The sequence below is a fragment of the Perca flavescens genome, chromosome 24, assembly GCF_004354835.1.
Source record: "Perca flavescens isolate YP-PL-M2 chromosome 24, PFLA_1.0, whole genome shotgun sequence".
Taxonomy (NCBI): domain Eukaryota; kingdom Metazoa; phylum Chordata; class Actinopteri; order Perciformes; family Percidae; genus Perca; species Perca flavescens.
The window spans coordinates 13,208,747-13,229,308 of NC_041354.1; the positions used below are offsets into that span (position 1 = coordinate 13,208,747).

Consider the following 20,562-nt stretch of genomic DNA (forward strand, 5'->3'; position numbering starts at 1 on the left):
GATAAACAACCAAGATAGCTGCAGTTCATATGGAACTTTATGTTAAAATAGCCTTCTATTTTCAAATTCTGATGGGAAAAACAGCAACACTTGTTTACAGACATTGATATATCACCATCACAGCTTGTCTTTGCACGCTGTAGTCTATTTAATTTGTCTGTCACTTAGCGCTACGTCACATGTTTTGTGGCTCTGATAGGTCTATCCAATTGCATCCAGAGGCATTTTGGTCATACGGCTGTTGATTTGAAAATTAACTCAGAGGTTCTGGACTAACTTGCATTTGCAATTTGGTCTGGCAATGTAGGCTGCAAAATAGCCCAGCAACTCTGCATAGACCTTACTGGTAACACTATGTGGAGTTTAAATAATATCATTTGAGATCATTAATATTGGTAGGGGAAATTCAACAGCACCTGGACATTGTCCACATCCACATGTACACCAATGGTAGTATATTCTTCTTAGTTTTGGTGATATAATACAGTCTACTCATGTAGCAGATATAACATTTGTTCAAAGTCCAACTTGCTGCTGCTGTCTTGATAGCCTCTAAAACAACATTATGCATTATTTACTGAAGTTGGGAGTCTATTCTTTTTATAATTAGCCTTCCTCTGAATTTCTGACACTGCAATCTTATCTCTCACTTCAGCAGATCTGCCAGCTTTATTTTTGAGTTGGACTTCAGTGAGGAATAACTCTACTACTGTTGCTGCACAGAACAGAATATTCAGCAACAAGTCAATCAACCAAGAAATAGTACTTTACAAACACAGTTGGTCTAGTAGAATTCACTGTAACAGAATACATTTGTCTTCACCTTCATCCTTGATTTACTGACTCAAAAGGCTTGAATCACAGAGGGAGAGGAAAGATGTCTGCTACCTGCACCCTACTTTCACTTCAGCTATTGTCTGTCTTTAAGGTATTTTGTTTGTATTTTGTTTTGTTTGCTTTTTATCTGTCTTCAGGCTGTTTTTAAAAAGATGAAATTGGCATTTATCAGTAAAACTAAATGATGCTGGCTCTCCCTTTTCAAAGCTCTGGATTGTTTCAGATTTAAATTGATACCTGTCTAAGAAACACAGATGATAGTTTTGCTCAAATGGTGTTTGGTCATTAATAAAAGGGGGTTGTGACTCAATTTATCAGTCAAGAAAGTACTTTCTGCTTGGTGGAATAATGAAAACGTGAAGCTGAAGGACTCCACAGCGTCGACTGGGTGATGGGGCGCGAGTGGGGCCGTGTTCTTAATCCACAACCATCTCCACTGTCTTTAGAGTGTTTAGCTCTAAGTTGTTCTCCTGCACCAGGTCACCAGATGGTCCACCCAGACTCATCCCCACCAGCGATGAGACCAATGAGGGTGGTGTCATCCGCAAACTTCAGGAGCTTGATGGACTGGTGCAGCTGCTGGTGTGCATATACATACATGTATATGAGCAAGCATCTTCACATTAAAACACATGTGCAGTAGTTCCCTATGTTCCCGCACTAACAATTGCCACCCTGGAGAGCTGGAGTCACTGCCAGTCCTTTCAATTAACTAATGTGAAGCACTGAAATCTTACTTCCAATTTTTTAACAACTAATTCCACCAGTTTTGCACTGCTGTGTCCCTGGGGGGATTATTAAAGTTTAACCTCTCTTTCTTTATTTCTCTTTCTCTCTCTACAGCATGTCTCTTTCTATTTAATTAAAACATAGTTTGGAGCCTGAAATACTAAATATCTCTGGTGATAGCCAATGAAGAGCAGGGGTGAAAAGGAATACTCACTTTCTTCACTTAAGTGAAGGAGCTGAGTGCTTCCGTTACCAATAAAAGTCATTCATTCAAAATTGCTTAAAACGAACTGTTCGCCTTAGCTATTTGTTTATTTGTTAAATGAAACCATTGCACGATTTTTTAGAAAAGCCAAACTAGGTGTTTTATACTAATTGTTGAGTTAATGACTATGATAATAATTTGAACCAGTACATTAATTAAACTTCAAAAGATGATGAAAGCATGTCAGTTATAATCTGTCTATCAGCTACATTAAATCAGCAGTAACCAATATAAATGCTTGTTTAAAGTCATTGTTTTACCATTTTCTTTTATTATTGAAATTATATTAATAATGAAACTCTGCTTACATGTTATCAGCTACGTGTTATCAGCCAGTCTCTTCAGTTTGACATTGTTTAGCATTTTTAATGGTCAGTTATTATGTGGGACTATTCTGCAGGCCTACACCATGTTACCACATAGATTCTGTCATGTACTGTATCCGTAATGTACACAGATTAAGTTCAATCCAGGACATAAATTTCAAAATGTCTTTTGGTCTAGTACTAGATTTAGGCCTAATTTATGTCTGAAATAATTTCAAAATGTTCAATTCAGTTAGGCACTTTCCTTTCAAGATGCATATAACAATCCAAGAAGGTAGATCCTTGCCCATATTAAAAAGATGCACCTAATGCTGCAAGGGCTTCCACTGCCCGTTCTTTAGCTCAATTTGAGAAAGTTATGCAAGGTCAAAGCCCATTTAGAAAGTTATTTTAACCATGCAGTTCTCTATTAAGGAAACATTTGCAAACATTCTCTTGAGAAATGCAAATGGAGTTACAATGTGCCATGTAAAACATTTAAAACTAAAAGTTGTTAGACCGATAGTAGTGTTGGGGTTGGTCATCCAAATCGCTAGGTGGCGCTGTCTCGAAAAACTAGGGTCCTATCGTCCTAGAAATGCGGTCCTAGAAATGCAACACTAGGACTGCAGCCTTGAAACTGCAGTTTCTCTATTGCAGTATCATTATATTGTGAGCTTGCATTCATCAGGTGGACACAATCTGTTGGACATACCTTTACCATAACAGCTTTAAAGATGTAAGTTGTTTTAGCTCATTATGCTGCTCCCAAGTAGCTAAAACAATCTCTTGATGCAGCTTTAAATTAAAAGACCAAAGTTTTAGTACCAAAATAAACAATCAAATGTAAAAGTACACTTTCAGAGGGATAGGATATTTATTTTATTATTGGATCTTTTTTTATTGATTTTATTGATATATATATATATATATATATATATATATATATATATATATATATATATATATATATATATATATATATATTGTATATGTACATATGTACATAAAATAAATCTGCAAAGTAACTGGAGATAAATTTGTGAGACTGGTGGAAAAAGGGACTGAGTATACAGGGCCCTCATATAAGGATGGCTGACAAAGATCCTAGAATAAATTCCTGTGTATGCAAGCAAGCAGGGGCTTATAGAGAATGCCTGTGTACAGGGTCCAGAATTTTGTGCTACACCCCTGAAGCTTATTACTGGACTATCAGTTCCAATCAGCTGGAAACATCTGGGCAGTAACAGTATAAAAATAATCACTCTGTCCACGATAACCTTGACCAAAACATTCCGCAGGCCCAGTGGCTCAGCTCACAGGCCAGTAGAACAAAACTGTGCTTCTACTCTCCCAGGTGTTAAGGTGTGGATGTAATCTTTCTCTCTGCGACTGCTGTAAACAGCAACCCGTTCTTATCAGAAGTGTGGAGTCCTTCTAACTTTGGCTCCAATGTTTTTGATGATGTCGACTCACCGGGGACAATCACTGTCACGCACAGTCCGCTGTGCTCGGACCAGTCAGTGCATTACCCTGTCAGTAGCATTTAATGTTAAATAGATAAGGCTGCACTTGACAGAACTAGTTTTATATGACTGATCGCTTTATTCCCATTGCAGACAAATGGCTTCAGCATCCTGGCCTTCATCACTGTCTGTGAATAATGGCCGGTCCTCGGATACGCATTAACACTCATTCTGCTGTTATCACCTTAGGAGGAATACTCGATAGGCATAATGCAAATGTATTCATTTAATATTCATCCAGTGTTAAATGTGTAGTGTCTATATGCAACATGAGCAGGCAGGAAAAGATGCACATTAAAAAAGCTGGATTTTTACCCAAAAACCTTTTGGAATGAGGCACATAGACTGGACAAATGTATTACATTTCCACTGTAATATTTTTGCCTGCAACATGTTTGATCGGACTTCCATTCCACTGTTTTTAAAAACTGGGAATTATTTGTAACGTATGTGTAATGGATTTATTGATAGATGAAATTCTGACTTGAAACATGATTCTGACTCATCAGCCACATGGTGCAATTGAGCTGACACACAACCACAAGGATAATGCACAATATGACTAAAGAAGGAAGACTTAAGTTTTACACTTTTTAAACAAAAGAATTTTTAAAGCATAGTTCTCAAAGAAAATGAATAGTGATGTGCGAACTAACAAACCTTCCACTGTCCTTTGACTGTAATTTGATTCCAAATTCAAAACAAAGAAAACTAATAAAGAAATGCAAGTCTTGTTCTTTGCTAGGGTTCCTAATGGTCCCTTTTTTATTTCCTCTTGTTAATACTGCCAAATGAAAAAAATAAATGAGAATGCCTTACTGTTTTAATTATAAAGAATCTTGCAGTGCAATTTAAAAAATGATTAACTACACACTTGGCAGCACAGGCCTTATACTGTAGAGTAGTTTTTAAACTGCTTTCAAAAGCCCAATAACGTATACTGTTTGGTACAGTAACTGTAAAAAAAATATAGTAGCTTTTTTGGTATGTAAGTAACACAGTAATGCCACTTATCACAAATTCTCTCATCAATTGCTAACCATATCCATTGCTAACAAAGCATCTGCCTGATCTTAATGCCTGAGGTGTGGATAGTGACTTTTTGAAAAATAACTGCTATTTTGCTAACTTTAAGAACACACGTGTAATGAAGTCTGAGCTTCAATGCAAGTCCATCAAAAATAAAACATGTCACACAACTCTTCTCCATTACACGTCTACAGTCTGAGGCTGTTTCCGTTTCTTATACTAATGTAGTGTAGTAAGTATTGCTTGGCCTGTTGTATTGCTGCTTGCACAAGTACACACACACACACACACAAACACATTTAATATACTTTATTTGATTCCACATAGGACTACAGTTGAAAATAAGCCGACTGGCTAACACTGCCGCATTTACAGAAATGTTGATTAATGTGCATTGTCCTAATCAAATAAACAACATTACAAGTCAAATTTAATTAAGAATCAAATTTCCTGAATTATATAACAGATTAAAACAGATAAGCACATTGTTATGAATTATACAATTCTAAGGGTACAGGAAACATCACCTTTTCCAAATAAACATGCTTCCTATGGTTGCTGAGCTTGAACAGTACTTTGCCAACTGTTTGGCCCCTGTTTTAGATAGCCCACCAATGCAAAGTCCACGGATTGCCAGATTACATGACCTAGACTACCAAACACTAGCACAATGAGCTTGCATTTGTACCCAAGGTTCTCAATGGTAGATAGCAACGACTGATATTTTAGAGTCTTAGAACAGTAAGAGTCCTCCATAAACAAGTCAAATGAACATGACACCTTAAAGAGTTTAACTGTTTTGCCATTCTGAGAGATGTTAACAATATCTGGTGTATTAGCAATTCCTAAAAAAAGTGTTTGCGGGTAAGTGAAACCATTCAGACTTTACAGTAGTGTGTTTAAAGATCTGCTCATCAGCCACGCAGACACACACACACACACACACACACACACACACAATGACACAATGGGTCATAATTGCTGCTTGAACAAACAACTTATTGTGTCATTTTTTCGTGGGAGGACATATATATGAGACATACGAAGAGATGGAAGAGATTGAAAGAGTGAAGAATTTGCTACTTTATACTAAAAATTCAACATTCAACCTTTTTACCCATTGATGGGTTGAGCTGATAGATTGTAAGCCTATTTGCTACTAAGTATATTTTTAAATGTTGTTTTTATCATTCAACAACTAAAACTACCTTTTTAAGTGACACACATACATGCTTTCCTTTTTGTTGCCCATTCCCTGGATGTGAAAGTTGGATGTGCTCAATATGTTCTCAGCCCTTAAGCCAATTACCCGAGCAGCAGATGACCCAGGAAATGAGCTGATATTCTATTCATGAGACGAAAAATATACTTTGCAGAGCTGAGCGGAGATCAAGTCACCCCAGTGCAGATCTTCACGCTCGATAATTGTCCCTCATTTAAGTTTCATCTCATTTAGATATTCCAAAATCAAACTCCGTTTTGTAAAATTTTCCTGGGCTACAACTGCTGGGTTTGATGAATGTTTCAGAGCGCTAAAAGCTGCAGGGCTTCTTACAGAGGCAGTCCGACATTGTTAAAACTCAATAGACAACAGTAAATGCATTAATCAGGAATTTAGTGAAGGGGGGGGACAGCCTGTAAAAAAATAACAGCTTGCATTTGGCCAGCTGCAATTTGTTTCCTACTTTCAATCAAATGAAGGGCTTGATTTTTTTGAGTACTTTATTTATAGATTTTCAATTTACAAAAACAGAACAAACAACAAAAAAACAAATATAGAAAATAAAAAAAATATATATAGTTACACACAGTTCCTGTACATCACTTTGTACTGCTCAGAATAGGAATATTATGCAGCATTATACCACATATATCCTTATAACATACATCAATAGATAAGTTGACAGTACATCGATGTGCAAAGGAGAATTACATCATGTGAGGGATACACTTTCATCAAATTCTATAAAGGGGGCCCAGGTTTTAGCGTATCTGTCCCGTAAATTATTCCAATTATATCTCAACTTCTCTAATGGGATCAACTATAGAACCTCTTTGACCCAGTGTCTAAACGAGGGAGGTTTCACAGACTTCCAGTATAAAATAATTTGTCTCCGGGCTAGAAGTGTAATATACCGTAAATTGTTCTTTTGATGGGAAAACCCCAAAAATAGAAACTGTTGGATTCACTGTTCTGTCACAAATGAAGGAGACCGCTTCAAAGACCCTAACCCAGAAGTTGATAAGCGAATCACAAGACCAGAACATGTGACCTAATTTAGCTGGACTCTGCCACACCTTGGGCACACAGGATTGGTGCCAGGATATATTTTGGCAAGTTTCTCAGGTGAATAATGCAATCAATGCACAATTTTAAATTGAATAAGGCCATGTCTTATGCATAAAGAGGTGGTGTGTATGCGTTTTAAACTACGTTGCCATGTCTCGTCAGACAGTGTAACACCCAAGTCCTCTTCCCATGCCAGTCTGGCATTATCCCACTGGGGGGGGCTAATGACCAGTGCTGTTTTGTAGATTTTAGACACCCTTCTTTTCATTGTAGGGTCCAGGTCCAGTATGATATCAGTTGCATTTTTTGGTGGTAAGGAGGGAAATGGGAAGTGTTTCTTCAATTCAATTCATTTTTATTTCTAGTATCAATAATAGTCACATTAAAGATAATGGAACAGTGACTTCAAATGGTAGTCGTAGTAGTCCATGTCATATCAGGGCGCTGCAGGGCGTTACAGGATGTAGCGTGGCCCAGCAGAGCATGGATGGACGTAACAGGAAGCAGCAGGGTTCAGCAGGACACAGCATGACATTGCAGGGCACCGCAGAGCTTAGCACGGAGTGCAGCAGGACCACAGCGACAGCTGCAACCAGGATCTTGGTGCCAACGTACTCCAAGGAAAATATGCTGGGTGGAAAAAACATATGGACTCCGGGGAGTAAACTCCCCAGTGCTAGGTTAGTAACGAGCATTTCTGGGACGGGATACACATAAATGGAAAGGGAGAGGAGAGAGCAGCTCAGTGTGTCAAAGGAAGGAAGTCCCCTGGCAGTCTAGAACTATAACAGCGTAACTAAGAGAGACAGGCAGTTTAAGGAGAGGAGCCTTGTTGGGCTAGAACTCTCCCCTGCCGGATTGGGCTGTACAAGTGTCTTAGCAACACTGCATACCTGCAAATATCTGAAAAAGTGATTTTTGAGAAGGTTGTGATCTGTTTGCAGTTTATCAAATGAAGCAAATGTGCCCTCGACAAAGAGGTCACCAAAAAATACCAAACCATTCTTATGCCATACTTGGAAGGCAGTGTCAATCTGGGATGGAGGAAACAAATGATTGTTTGTTAGCAGGAGCAAAGAATTTCCACAAATTGGAACCATATTTTAAGAGTGTTTTTGACAACTGAGTTCAAACATTGAAGACTTCATTGACAGGTAAGGGGCCACTCAGGATAGATATGGGTGAGAGTGGATAATTGGAATGAAGTTCCATAGAGGCCCATGTTGGCCCTTCTTTGTTTTTCGTAGGTAGAAATCCAGTGATTCAGTTTGGAGATGTTAGCTGACCAATAATAAAACAGAAAATTAGGCAGACTCAGTCCTCCTGCTTCCTTAGGCATCGCAGGTAAGCTCTATTGTTTCGTGGGGTGGAGTTGTTCCAAATAAAGGAGGTAAAGGGAGGGAAGATTGCTATAATTGATGGAAATTGCCAGTTGATTAATAAGGAAAAGTGAACTTTTAGAGAGGTTTAGTCTGTAGCCAGATAGTTTTCCGAATAGTTGTAATATGTCTATAAGCTTAGGGCTCAATTCTGTTGGATTGGATAGAGTAGGAGGTCGTCCACATACAGCGAAACTTTATGTATTAACTGGTTCCTAACAATACCAGGGATATCCTGTTGCATTCCTTAGCGCCACGGCAAGAGGTTCAATGGCTATGTCAAATAGAAATGGCGAGAGGCAGCCTGAACGGGTTGGACCTAATCAGGTTAGTGCGTATTGAAGTTGTTGGCGAGATAAACAAAAATTGAATCCAAGAAATGAACGAAGTACCAAACCCAAACCCATCCAATACCATGAACAAATAGTTCCACTCGATGCAGTCGAAAGCCTTCTCCACATCAAGGCAGAGCAGAACCTCCAGCTGACGGGCCGAGTGAGTAGAGTAGAGTATATTGAACAGCCTCCGCATGTTATAAAATGACTGCCTCCCTGGTATAAAGCCTGTTTGATTGGGATCGATGATATTAGGTATCACCGCTTCCAAGCGATCCAAGGGATCTTTGTCTTTTTTCAATAGGACTGATATTGTTGTCTGAGTCATGGTTGTAGGTAGTTTCCATGTCGAGATAATTTCCGTGAACAGAGAGTTCAGAATAGGCACCAATTTATGAGAGAATAACCTATAGAACTCTATAGGAAACCCGTCAGGTCCGGGTGCTCTCCCACTCTGCATAGAACTTATTGCCTGTGATATTTCTGCATTTGTTATAGGGGCATCGAGGGAGGCTTGGTCTTCTGTACTAATTTTTGGTAATAAAAAGTCATCTAGAAAGGTTCGGATTTTGGCTGCGCTCACGGAGGTTTGCGATGTGTAAAGTTCCTCATAGTATGCCTTAAATTGGTCATTTATGATCTGTGGATGTGTGGAGGTAGAGTCTGATGAAACACGGATTTCAGGAATTGCACTACGTGCTGCTGCCTGTCTAAGTTGATGACACAGTAATTTTCCTGCCTTTTCGCCGTGTTCATAAAATGATTGCTTTGATTTAAGTAGCAACCGTTCTGTCTGTTTTATGGAAAGGTTATTATATTCAGTTTGCAACAATAGCCGTTCTTTATGGCGATCAGTAGTGAAATCATGAGCTAATTTGTCGTCAATGTCTGATATCTGCTGGGTTAGTTCTATGAGACGCTTGGTTCATTCTTTTTTTTATGAGCTGCATATGAAATAATCTGTCCTTTTAGGTAGGCTTTGAGTGACTCCCATATAGTAATGGATGACATTCCAGGGGTGCTGTTGATCTCTAGGTAAAGGTCAATTTGGTCAGAAATTAGTTTATGAAATGTCCTATTTGTTAGTAAAAGTGGGTCAAGTTGTCATGAACGCTGAGGCATGGGATTGTTTGGAAATGACATGTCTAATTGGACAGGACTGTGGTCAGAGATCCCTATGGCGTGATACTGGCAGTTGGTTACCAAAGAGATGGTCCTGTGATCAATCAAATAAAAATCAATTCTTGAGTAAGAAAGATGAACTGGCGAGAAAAATGAAAACTGTCAGGTAGTGGGAGTGGAGTGTCTCCAGGGATCAAATAATTTATAGGATTGCATAATCGACAAAAGTACCGCACTCGATTTGGAAACAGATTTATTTTGTCTGTGGCTAGATTTGTCTAGCGTTGGCTGAAGCGTACAGTTGAAATCTCCCCCTAATATTAGCAAATGTGAGTTAAGATCAGGGAGTTTACCAATGAGGCCATAAAGGTTAACCTATACAACTAAATTGCCATATAACTTCCCTGTCACAATGATGAACCGGCCTTTATTATCTGGTATTACACTGCCCGACACGAATGGAACACCTTTCCTTATTAGTATTGCTGCTCCCCTAGACCTATCTCCATAGCTGTAGTGGAATATCGGATCAATCCAGCCTTTCTTTAGTTTGGAGTGCTCAGTAGCCCGGAGGTGGGTCTCTTGAAGAAACATAATATCTGACCCCAGTGATTTTAGGTGTGTGAAAACCCTGCTACGTTTAATAGGATGTTGTATCCCTTTAATATTCCAACTCATGAATCTGATTGAACCTAAGGCTGTGGTATTAGCCATTGTCTTGATGCATAGTTAACATATATAGTTCCCTAGCCAGTTGTGTAATTTTAGGTGTTACAAACAAGTGTACAAACAAGCTCGATTTGTTTCCCAAAGCACAAAACACATAAACAAAAGGAAAAATGACCTTGGTTCCCCTTGCTGACCTGTTCTGAACTCCCAGGTTGCACTAACCTTACCTACAATAAGGCTAAACCCTAACATGGATACAGTTTTAGATACGATTCAAAGTAGAAGCATGTGCATATACATTCACAGACTCATTCTTATGTGTATAGTTATGTTGCATCAATGAGTGAAATTAGGAGGTGGCACTGTCAGTAGTAAGGGTTATACACAATTTTGATGAGAGCAGAAAGAAACCCTCAAGCATATATGTCTCTTAGCCTCCTCACACACATATACACCCACATGTGCATACGCACACGTCTAACAGCAGAGGACTGAAAGAAACTAAATATTGTAGTAATACTACAGTAAAAAATGAACCATGACAGCCACTGCAACAATAAAGCTAAAAACAAGAGAGCTCAGGAAACTTTTCTAACGAGGGATAGGTGTAAGCATCATCTCAGAGAAGAGCTATGAGCTGACTGAAGATATTACTTACTCAGATATGTAGTATAACAACAATCAATAAGGGGAAATCAGCAGTTACTTATTAGACACAAGCAGGAAAGTTCTTGCTGATGTAAGTCTGGGCTTCCTCCGGCGTCATGAAGATCCGTTCCTGGTTGTTATGTGTAATGCGAAGACGGGCCGGGTAGAGGATCCCGAAACCGAGATCTTCAGGGGTGCCCTGGTAGCTCACCTGGTTAAGCATGTGCCACATGTACTCAGTCCTTACCGCAGCAGCCCGGTTTCGATTCTGATCTGCAGCCCTTTGCTGCATGTCTTCCCTCTCTCTCTCCCACTTTCCTGTCTTCAGCTGTCCTAACCAAATAAAAGCTAAAAAAATAATCTTAAAACTGAGACCATCTTTTGAAAACATGTACACCCACTCTCACAGAATGATTGTGAAGGAGAAACTGAAGCTAACCGGCTGATTCTTAAAGCCATTAGCTGTGTTAGCCTGAGTGATTATTTACAAAATACAACACTTAATCATCTAATGTAATCATCTATATTTTTGAAATGCTGAAAAATTAATAGCATCCATAATGACACCAAGCCTAGCTACCTAACAGCTAGCTAAGCATTCAACGAGCCAAAGTAGATAGGGAGAAACTGGAAATAATTACATGTTTCATTAAAGTGAATGCATCGTCAGTCAAGCTGATGAGCTGCGTTTAAAATGTTTTCATTCTGAAATTATTTTTATAGCTAATCTTGTCCAAAAGAAGCCCATAAGACTGATTGATGATGCATTAACTTTGGTAAAAAAAAAGGTAACCGTGGGAGAAAAACCCTTTTACTTTTTGTACTGTATTAAAAATTGACCTTTGTGTATCATGTCAATGTGGTGTGTAAGAAAGCCAACCAGTGCTTGTATTTCTTTCGTAAGCATTTTTTTTTAAAGGTCCCATGACATGGTGCTATTTGGATGTTTTTATACAGACCTTAGTGGTCCCCTAATACTGTATCTTAAGTCTCTTTCCCCAAATTCAGCCTTGGTGCAGAATTACAGCCACTAGAGCCAGTCCCACGATGAGCTTTCCTTAGTATGTGCCATTTCTGTGTCTGTAGCTATTGAGGAGGAGAGAGGGGAGGGCAAGGCGGAGGGTGGGGGTGTGGCCTTGACCAACTACCACTTTGCTCGTTTGAAAGCCATGATGTCTCTCTCTCTCTCATGGGCGGGCAAAGCAGAGAAAGGGGAGGTAACCTTGCTCCTTATGAGCTCATAAGGAGAAGATTCCAGATCGGCCCATCTGAGCTTTCATTTTCTCAAAGGCAGAGCAGGATACCCAGGGCTCGGTTTACACCTATCCCCATTTCTAGCCACTGGGGGACCATAGGCAGGCTGGGGGGACGCATATTAATGTTAAAAAACCTCAGAAAGTGAAATTGTCATGCCATGGGAACTTTAAAGATTTTTTGGGGGTCATTTTAGGCCTTTATTATATAGGACACCTGAAGATGTGAAAGGAGAGAGAGTTGGAATGACATGCAGCAAAGGGCCACAGGTCGGAGTTGAACCTGCGGCTGCTGCGACAAGGACCGAGCCTTTGTACATGGGGCGCACGGTCCAACAGGTGAGCTATCCAGGCGCCCCAAGTTTTGAAATTTCAACGTTGATGTGACTCTGATTAAAATCTTTTCCTGTTGTTTTATTGAATCACTTCTTACTTCTACCTTAGTATACGGTTTACTTCGGGGATAGTCAAAGTGCGCGGGAAAATTGCAGGCACTATTCTGACCGATCTCTCCAATTTATTTAAAGAGAGGGTTTTTAAGAAGACAGGGTCAATTTTAGCAGACCACAACCAACCTCTGTCACAGGCATTTCAGTTGCTCCCTCCCTACTGGCCATAGGTACAGCCTTCCTAGTTGCAGGACTAACAGATTTACAAACTCATTTATCACTGCTGCCATACGTGCACCGAATGGTTAATCCTTATCTTATTTTTATTGTCGTCTTTTGTAATCATTGTATGTGTTGGTTGCTGGCTGTGTCAGCATAATTAATATTTGCTTTCAGTGTGTGGTAGTTGTTGTAATTTTCTGCTTTTCCTCCACTAAGTTTTAGAGGAAAATATTGTACCCTTTTCCCCACTTGAGTTATCTGACAGGTGCTAGTACCTTTACTCAAGTAGCCTACTACTGTTACAGCACTCCGCCAATGTTACTCGTCACAAGGCGCACTAGACAGCCTGTGAACACAGATGTGTCATGTCTGCTGTGGCTCTGGAGGAACTTTGTCTGAGAAAATAACCCTTATGTGATGTCATACTGGTGTCACACCGGTTATCTCAGGTTGGGCTCCATAGTTTGTCTGCATGTGTAGTCTAAAAAAAAGAGAGAGCATCCAATGCAAGACAGTATTGAGTTGCATTATGGGAAAATACAGCACCATTACACAACATTGACAGTGGGGTCTTAGACTCTCACCCTCTACTGAACTCCAAAAAAAAGATAAATAAAAGAGAGAGAGAGAGAGCGAAATAAATAAAGAAATTGAAATTGAAATTGAGAGAGAGTGAGAGAAAGAGAGAGAGAGAGAGAGAGAGAGAGAGAGAGAGAGAGAGAGAGAGAGAGAGAGAGAGAGAGAGAGAGACTCTTTGCCTGTTGTACACCGGACCACGCCAGACTGTGAGAGCGCCGCCGGAGGAGGAGTCTCGGCCACTCTGTAAGCGGCACCGGGAGGTTCTCAAAACAACGGGACTATTTGTGATTGACAGCGAGCGGAGAAACGGCCGGAGCACTCCGACACACTTCAGTGTAGCCCTTCATGTTCGGCTTTGACACCTAGACACACACATTAACAGACGCACCTACATCAGCCGTGCTTGCGCGTTCACCTGGATGAGCAGAAGGTCGGTTACGCACGACTTGGGGAATTTGGAGAACACCTCCGGCTTTTAGCCTACCTGTTCAGCTGTGCGAGAGCGGCTCAGCCCGGCTAGGCGGGATTATAGGCAGCTGAGATGGCAAGCGGCTAGAAAGGCACGTTTTCAGGTAAGACCCTGGAAAGCAGGCTGGCATGATTGTTAATAGAATATGCGCACCAAACACTTGAAGTCATCTCTTCCGCTGGCGAATTCCTGCGGTTTGGGTGCAATTTATCTAAGTCAAACAAGTCCAGCCAACGTGAATGTCACGAGAGCAGCTGCACGCGACTGTCAGGTCATTTCAACAGGAGACAGGAATTTGGGAGATTAGTCTTGCGGCGAGTTTGTTGAATTCCGCATCTTATTATCTTCATGTTATAGGAATAAACTCTGTATGACAGGCGGGCAGGGCGGTGTTATGCAAGACTTGCAAGTGATAGGCTATGAAATTCCACAGCATTTAGCGCGTGCATCCGTGCGCGCGCGCGTGTTTGCGAGGGATTATCTGTTAATGCTATCTAACACATTGGATCTGTATTGGTTTATTGGCAACACATGTTTCTGTTCTGTCATACAGTGCCATTCAATTTAGAGAGGGAGCCTTAGCAACGGAGGACATCCACACTCAGCTGTGTGTGTGTGTGCGCGCGCGTGTGTATGTGTGTGTGTGTGTTTTAGTACGCGCGCGCGTGGTACGTGTGTTGTGTGTGTCCTGTCTCGCTCACACTTTCAACGTCTACAACCCCTTTTTTAATCGCTTGTTTTGTTTACCCATTACACGAGGCAATGACAGCTCACTCTGAGCCAGCTCCCCGTTATAAATAAAGGTTAAACTGGATTTAATAAACTCTTCAACAAAAGAGCTTAGTTTCCATTTCCTGAAACAATTAGGAGCAGCTTGATTTTTGTATAGAAATATTTTTCTATATCTCAGACCTGGACAGACAGCCAATTAAAGCTGGCTATTATATAGTACGTAAGTGGAAACTGTGTTTTACTATAGGAGATACAAATATGTGAAAATCAAGAAAATCAATTAAGTATTAAAAAAAACTCTATACAGCCACTAGGGAAACACATATGAAACAAATACAAAAGCACTTCTTATATTTCAAAAGCGCATAAAAGTTACAAAATCAAGAACTACAAACCTCTTAGTCATATTAAATGTTAAATTCAGAGATGAAGTAGATTTTAAAGCAGTACTAATCATGGATAACTTAATCAAAATGTTGTTTAAAGACCCTTTCCAGATATGTTTCAAGACAAATAATACATATTTACATATACAAATGATTCAAAACAAGGTTTAAGTAATTATTTGTGTCTGGTATGTTTTTTTCTGCAAATCAAAATTAAATGTATATATATAAAAAAATAATGTTATCTTTCTCCTTCAATAAAAAAATACAGAGTTTCTGATTTTATTTATTCATTTTAATTTCTAATTTGACCTGAGATGTCTCCTACTTTACTGTTAGTGATGGCTTAAAATAAAGGCTGTACAATTCAGAGTCTTGGCATTTTAAAACTTTACAAATCATATATTAAGTCAAAAGTAAAATACCAACTGAAAGTATCCAAGAATTGTTTAAAATGAGAAAACCAATATGACTTGAGAGGAATATGAATGTTAGAAAAACACTGTTTGCTGTGGACTAATGTAAAAATAAAAAATGTATTTCGGTTAAAGAGCTGAATTTATGAAACTGTTACAGAGACAAACTGAAAATATGTACTTTAAAAAATATATATTAAAAATGTATTAGTAGGGACTGCTACTATTTAATGATTCTTTTTTGGCATTTCCACCTTTATCATCAGGACAGCATAGATATGAAAGGGGAAAGAGAGGGGGAAGATATAAAAGAATTGTTGCAGGTTGGATTTGAACACTGGATCTCTGCATCGAGGAATAAACCTCTACACACGGGCGCACGCTTTACACAATGAGCTACCTGGGCGCCAAGGAGTGCTACTTTTTGAGGTTAAATGGTAGTGTATTGTGAAAAAGGGTAGGCTAAATAAACTTTTTGGTCTGTAGAAAATCTTGTTTTCTACTGTCTGTTTTGTTGAGAGTAATTGCCATGTTTTTTATTTTTGTTCTTTATTTTATCCCAAATAGTGAATGACAAAGTCCTGCAATTATTGAGTTTCTCCTAACACAAAGATGTTAACTGAAAAGTCCCCACAGCAGTATCATACTAATTTTTCCATTAGAGACCGACTAGCCAGCTGATCGTTCCGCCCTGGATTGTGTGCTTGGCTGTCGGGGCAGTTTAGACTCTCCGTTGGTAGCCCAGTGGCCGTGAGGCTGAGCCAACTGTGACTAGTAAACAAACAACACATACCCATACTTCCTGTCTGTTTGTAGTGCTCTCCCCTCAGGGGAGGGTTTGGCGCCAGCGCCAGCTGAGCCAGGTAGGTGAGACTTATTAGCGTGCAGGCCGTCTGTGCACGGCTGAGAGATGTAAGATCCCTTTCACGCTCCTATGACAACATCCAAGAGTGATGTTGTATGATGGTTCAAGTGTCTTGTGATAAAAGGGAGGCTTGGCCCAGTCACTGAGTGTAATTGAGTGAGTCAGCATGCAGTTTAAAAAACTGATCATATTCGGTTGTAAGGCAATATCCCCATTTCTCAAACGCCATGTAAACACCTTACCCCGGGTTAAAATCAGAGTTCTCATAACCTGGCTACCAGACCTAGAGAACTCTTTCAGTAACCAGGGTATTCCTGCATGTATACACTTTAACGGAGTATGATCGGTTTAAGCGTATGCCCATGCTTCAACTGCCCATCCCCAGTCCCCTGGAGTGGTTTTTGAACCGGAAATAATCCGATAGGGCTGTGAGTCCTAGTCGTTGCTATGATACCAAACAACAAAACAGTGTGCTTTCCTACAGCGAAAATACATATATAGCGCCGCGAATAGCCATGAAGCGTAGATTCATGCCTGATCGCGCGTCTGGCCATTCATACAGCGCCTGATCACGGCGACCATGCTCGCCATCGACTGCGCTGAAAGCAAGAAGCATGAAACAGCTTTTACGAATTTAGTGGCGGTCGGTGTAAAAGAAAAAGCTAGTTGTACGTTTGCAGAGCGCCACCTACTGTACCGGAGGTAGAGTTACTCCCGTCATTCTTTCCATTCTTCCCTCCTCATGCAAACGGGGAGCACTGGCATAACCTGGTTATTGAGTTAACCGAGGTAAGACCATACCACGGTTACTGCTGTGCATGTAAACGCACTGAGTGAGTGTGTTTGAGACCAGTCCTGAATGTGAAGCATCTGGAACAAATGGAAATTCACACCTAGATCCCAAAACTGTACAAGTGAACTGGGTGTGTGAGGAAAGTCTTTAGGACCCAATACACTAGACTTATCAAGCTGTAAGATGCTTTTGTGCTAATACATTGAGCATTTTCCACCACAAAGATGTTGCATGTGTGTGTCAATGAGAGGTCCTTAAATCAAGTGCATTTTCTGATGAACTGTGTGTGCTCGTATGACCTAAAATGCATGTATTTGTTCATGACAGTGAATGAATGTGTGTTTTTTTGTGTGTGCGAGGCAAATGTACCATTGGTCGACATTTTCAGTCAGTTACCCTGCACTTATCCTATTAAAAAAATTTGGCATTTCTGCTCTGTTTTTACACCAGTGGATAGAATCAGCTATTATAAAAGCAGCATTTCGATTTTACTCTCCCTGTGTGTGTAGTTGTGTGTGTGTGTGTGTGTGTGTGTGTGTGTGTGTGTGTGTATACATGAGTTTCTTGGCTATATGAGAGCGTTAATAGAAATAAAAATGTTTCACTTCAAGCCATTCCTCCTATTCAAAATTTGGGGAACATTTCTAAAATAAATGCATTTTTTTGTTCATCAAGTTTTCCCTGGCTGTAGTTCAGATGTACATCACAAGTAGTTATTACTAGAGTTTCTAAAATATGCCGTGAACATGGAATGATAGAAACCAAATCCAGTTTATTATGAAAATCAGGTGCTAAAGGGTGATTCTATTCCACGAGTTATTCAAACAGCAGCTATTTTAAATTCACATCACACAATATAACTTAGACAACTTCCCTTTTCTGATCTATTTGTCTGGTTTGATCCGGTGTCTTCTAACCCTGAGCAGTGGTGGAAAGTAAGTAGGCTACACTTACTTAAGTACTGTACTACAATTTTAGGTATTACATTTCAGAGGGAAATATACCGTAGTCAGGCCTACTCCATTACATTTATCTGACAGCTGTAGTCACTAGTTGTTGTTTTTAACACATAACTACTACTACTAATTTTACACACTACACATTGTTGGCTACTTTTGAGTCCTGAAAGGCTGTAGTGAGATAATTCCAACCTGTTTAAACTGGCTTCATGAATTGAGATTTTTATTTCCTCCTTCATACCACAGCAGTAATCCCTAACTCTGTCGTTTTTAAGATTGTCACACTTCTAGAAAAATCTTGAAGTGATTTGATAAAAGAAAGAGGTTGAAATAATCTTAGTAGATTGGCATGGGATTCAACCAGTGTCAACAGCCATGCTAGCAGCTCTGAGACTGTACTTACAGTGGTGCTTTCAGCTAAATGCTAACATCAGCATGCTAACAATTTTATGACAATGCTTACATGCTAATGTTCATCAGGTATAATTTTACCATGTTCACTATCTTAATTTAGCGTGTTAGCATGCTAACACTAGCTAATTAGCACAGAACAATTGCTTTGCTTGTACCAAATGTGTGGCAGTCTGGTGGGGCTAGATGATCACCAGAACCATTAGGATTCATACTCTGGGGACCATGAATATGTGTTCATAATGTCATGGCAATCCATGGACTAGCTTTCGAGATATTTCAGTCTGGACCAGTGGTGGTGGTGGATCAACCAGCAGACCGACTTTGCCATTGGCTAAAAACAAACTAATAATTACTAAGTAAGATGAAGATATTTATAACATATTATTATTATTATTATCATATAGTAGTTAACATTAAAATGCTGCTTACTGGAGAAGGTTCATATAATAACAATCCAATACTATATTATTTTGAAACACTGCATTATAAGTACTTTTACTTTTGATTTTCCTCTTTGATGATAATACTTGTTTACCTTAACTTAAGATTTTGAATGCACGACTTGTAATACAGTGTTTGCACAGTGTGGTATTGTTACATGTACTTGAGTAAAGGATCTAAATACTTTCTCCACCACTGACCCTAAGCAAGTTCCAAATGTCAGAACCTCAGCTAGGGTTATAAGGTTGCGAGTCCTTGAATAAGTCATGAAACTCTTCTGACCTCCAGTAATGTTCTGTAACTGACCTCTGAGTAATATTCTTCCAAAGTGAAGCATTACTTTAACAGTCAGGAAAGAACAGTCCTCAGAAGTATAGTCATACAAATGTGTGTAAGGCTGTGTGTTTGTCCTGTATGTTGCTTCCCAGGCACCAGGTGCACTCTGGGATTTGCCACACTGGGTCAGCTCAGCTCCACTCACCTCATTATCCTCTTTGGACAAGGACGGACGTAATCTCCCTCTCTGCCCCCCCCGTCTCACTCGTGCATCATCTTTCTTCTCTTTTTTTTACCTTTCTGTGTACCTGAATCTTGTTCTATTTTTGTCATCTCTTTTTTTGTTGTCACCCCCACCTTCTCTTTTCTCTGTTTCTCTCGTATTGCAGCCTCTCCCATTCTCTGTCTCTATTTGTGTGGATTGATTAGTCTAGTCAGCTGTTACAGTTGTTAGGTGACAGAGCCCACTCACCACGCTTCGTTTGGTGGGTTAGGGTTGCTAGGGTAGGGTTGGTGGGACGTGAGGGGGTTGAATGGGGGGATGCCATCCCGCCATCCGTTACGCTGAGGTGCATTATTATTGTTCTGTCACCCTTGGCGGTCTACCTCTCACCGCCTAATACGCCCCTGTCACATCCTGGGGGACCTGCCGTGACTGAGCGAGCAATGCTTAAAACTGTGTGTGTAAAAAGAAGAGAGAGAGACAGAGGAGGCACATGAAACAAAGAGAAGAAAGGTTGGTATCTAACTGGAAAGCAAATGTGAATCAAACTTATGGAGTGTCATTACAAAAAGAAGGTGGCAATAAACTTGTCATGCCATACATTTTGGAGCTGATTCCAATCACAGGGCAGATACACAAATTATTTTTCACTTATGTTAAAATTGCGAGATAGGGTGTTTGTGCTGCATTCATGTGGTGTCAGAATAATAAGAAAAATGAGTTGCCGAAGCACATAGGACTGATTTTCATCTGGTATTAAAATCCAATCTGAGTGATCCGATCACAATTGGACAGCTGTAAGTACAGGTGGGAATGCACCCACACTGTAAAAAGCAACCTATAGAATCTACTCAATAAATGTGAGGTAACAATTTGAACTCAGTCTGTTTGAGTAGATTTCACCACATGTTTTGAGTGAAGCATATCTACATTTAACAGCTATGATACACTAAAAGAAATTAGGTAAAGTCTACCTAATATTTCTCAATACATTACACAACTGATTACTTA

The 20,562-nt window shown here is 39.8% G+C and overlaps 1 protein-coding gene across 1 annotated transcript in view; it reads left to right on the forward strand.

Moving 5' to 3' along the window:
• The window catches only part of dmd (dystrophin), a 416,019-nt gene that overhangs the window by 29,223 nt on the left and 366,234 nt on the right, over positions 1-20,562 (forward strand). The window lies entirely within an intron of this gene.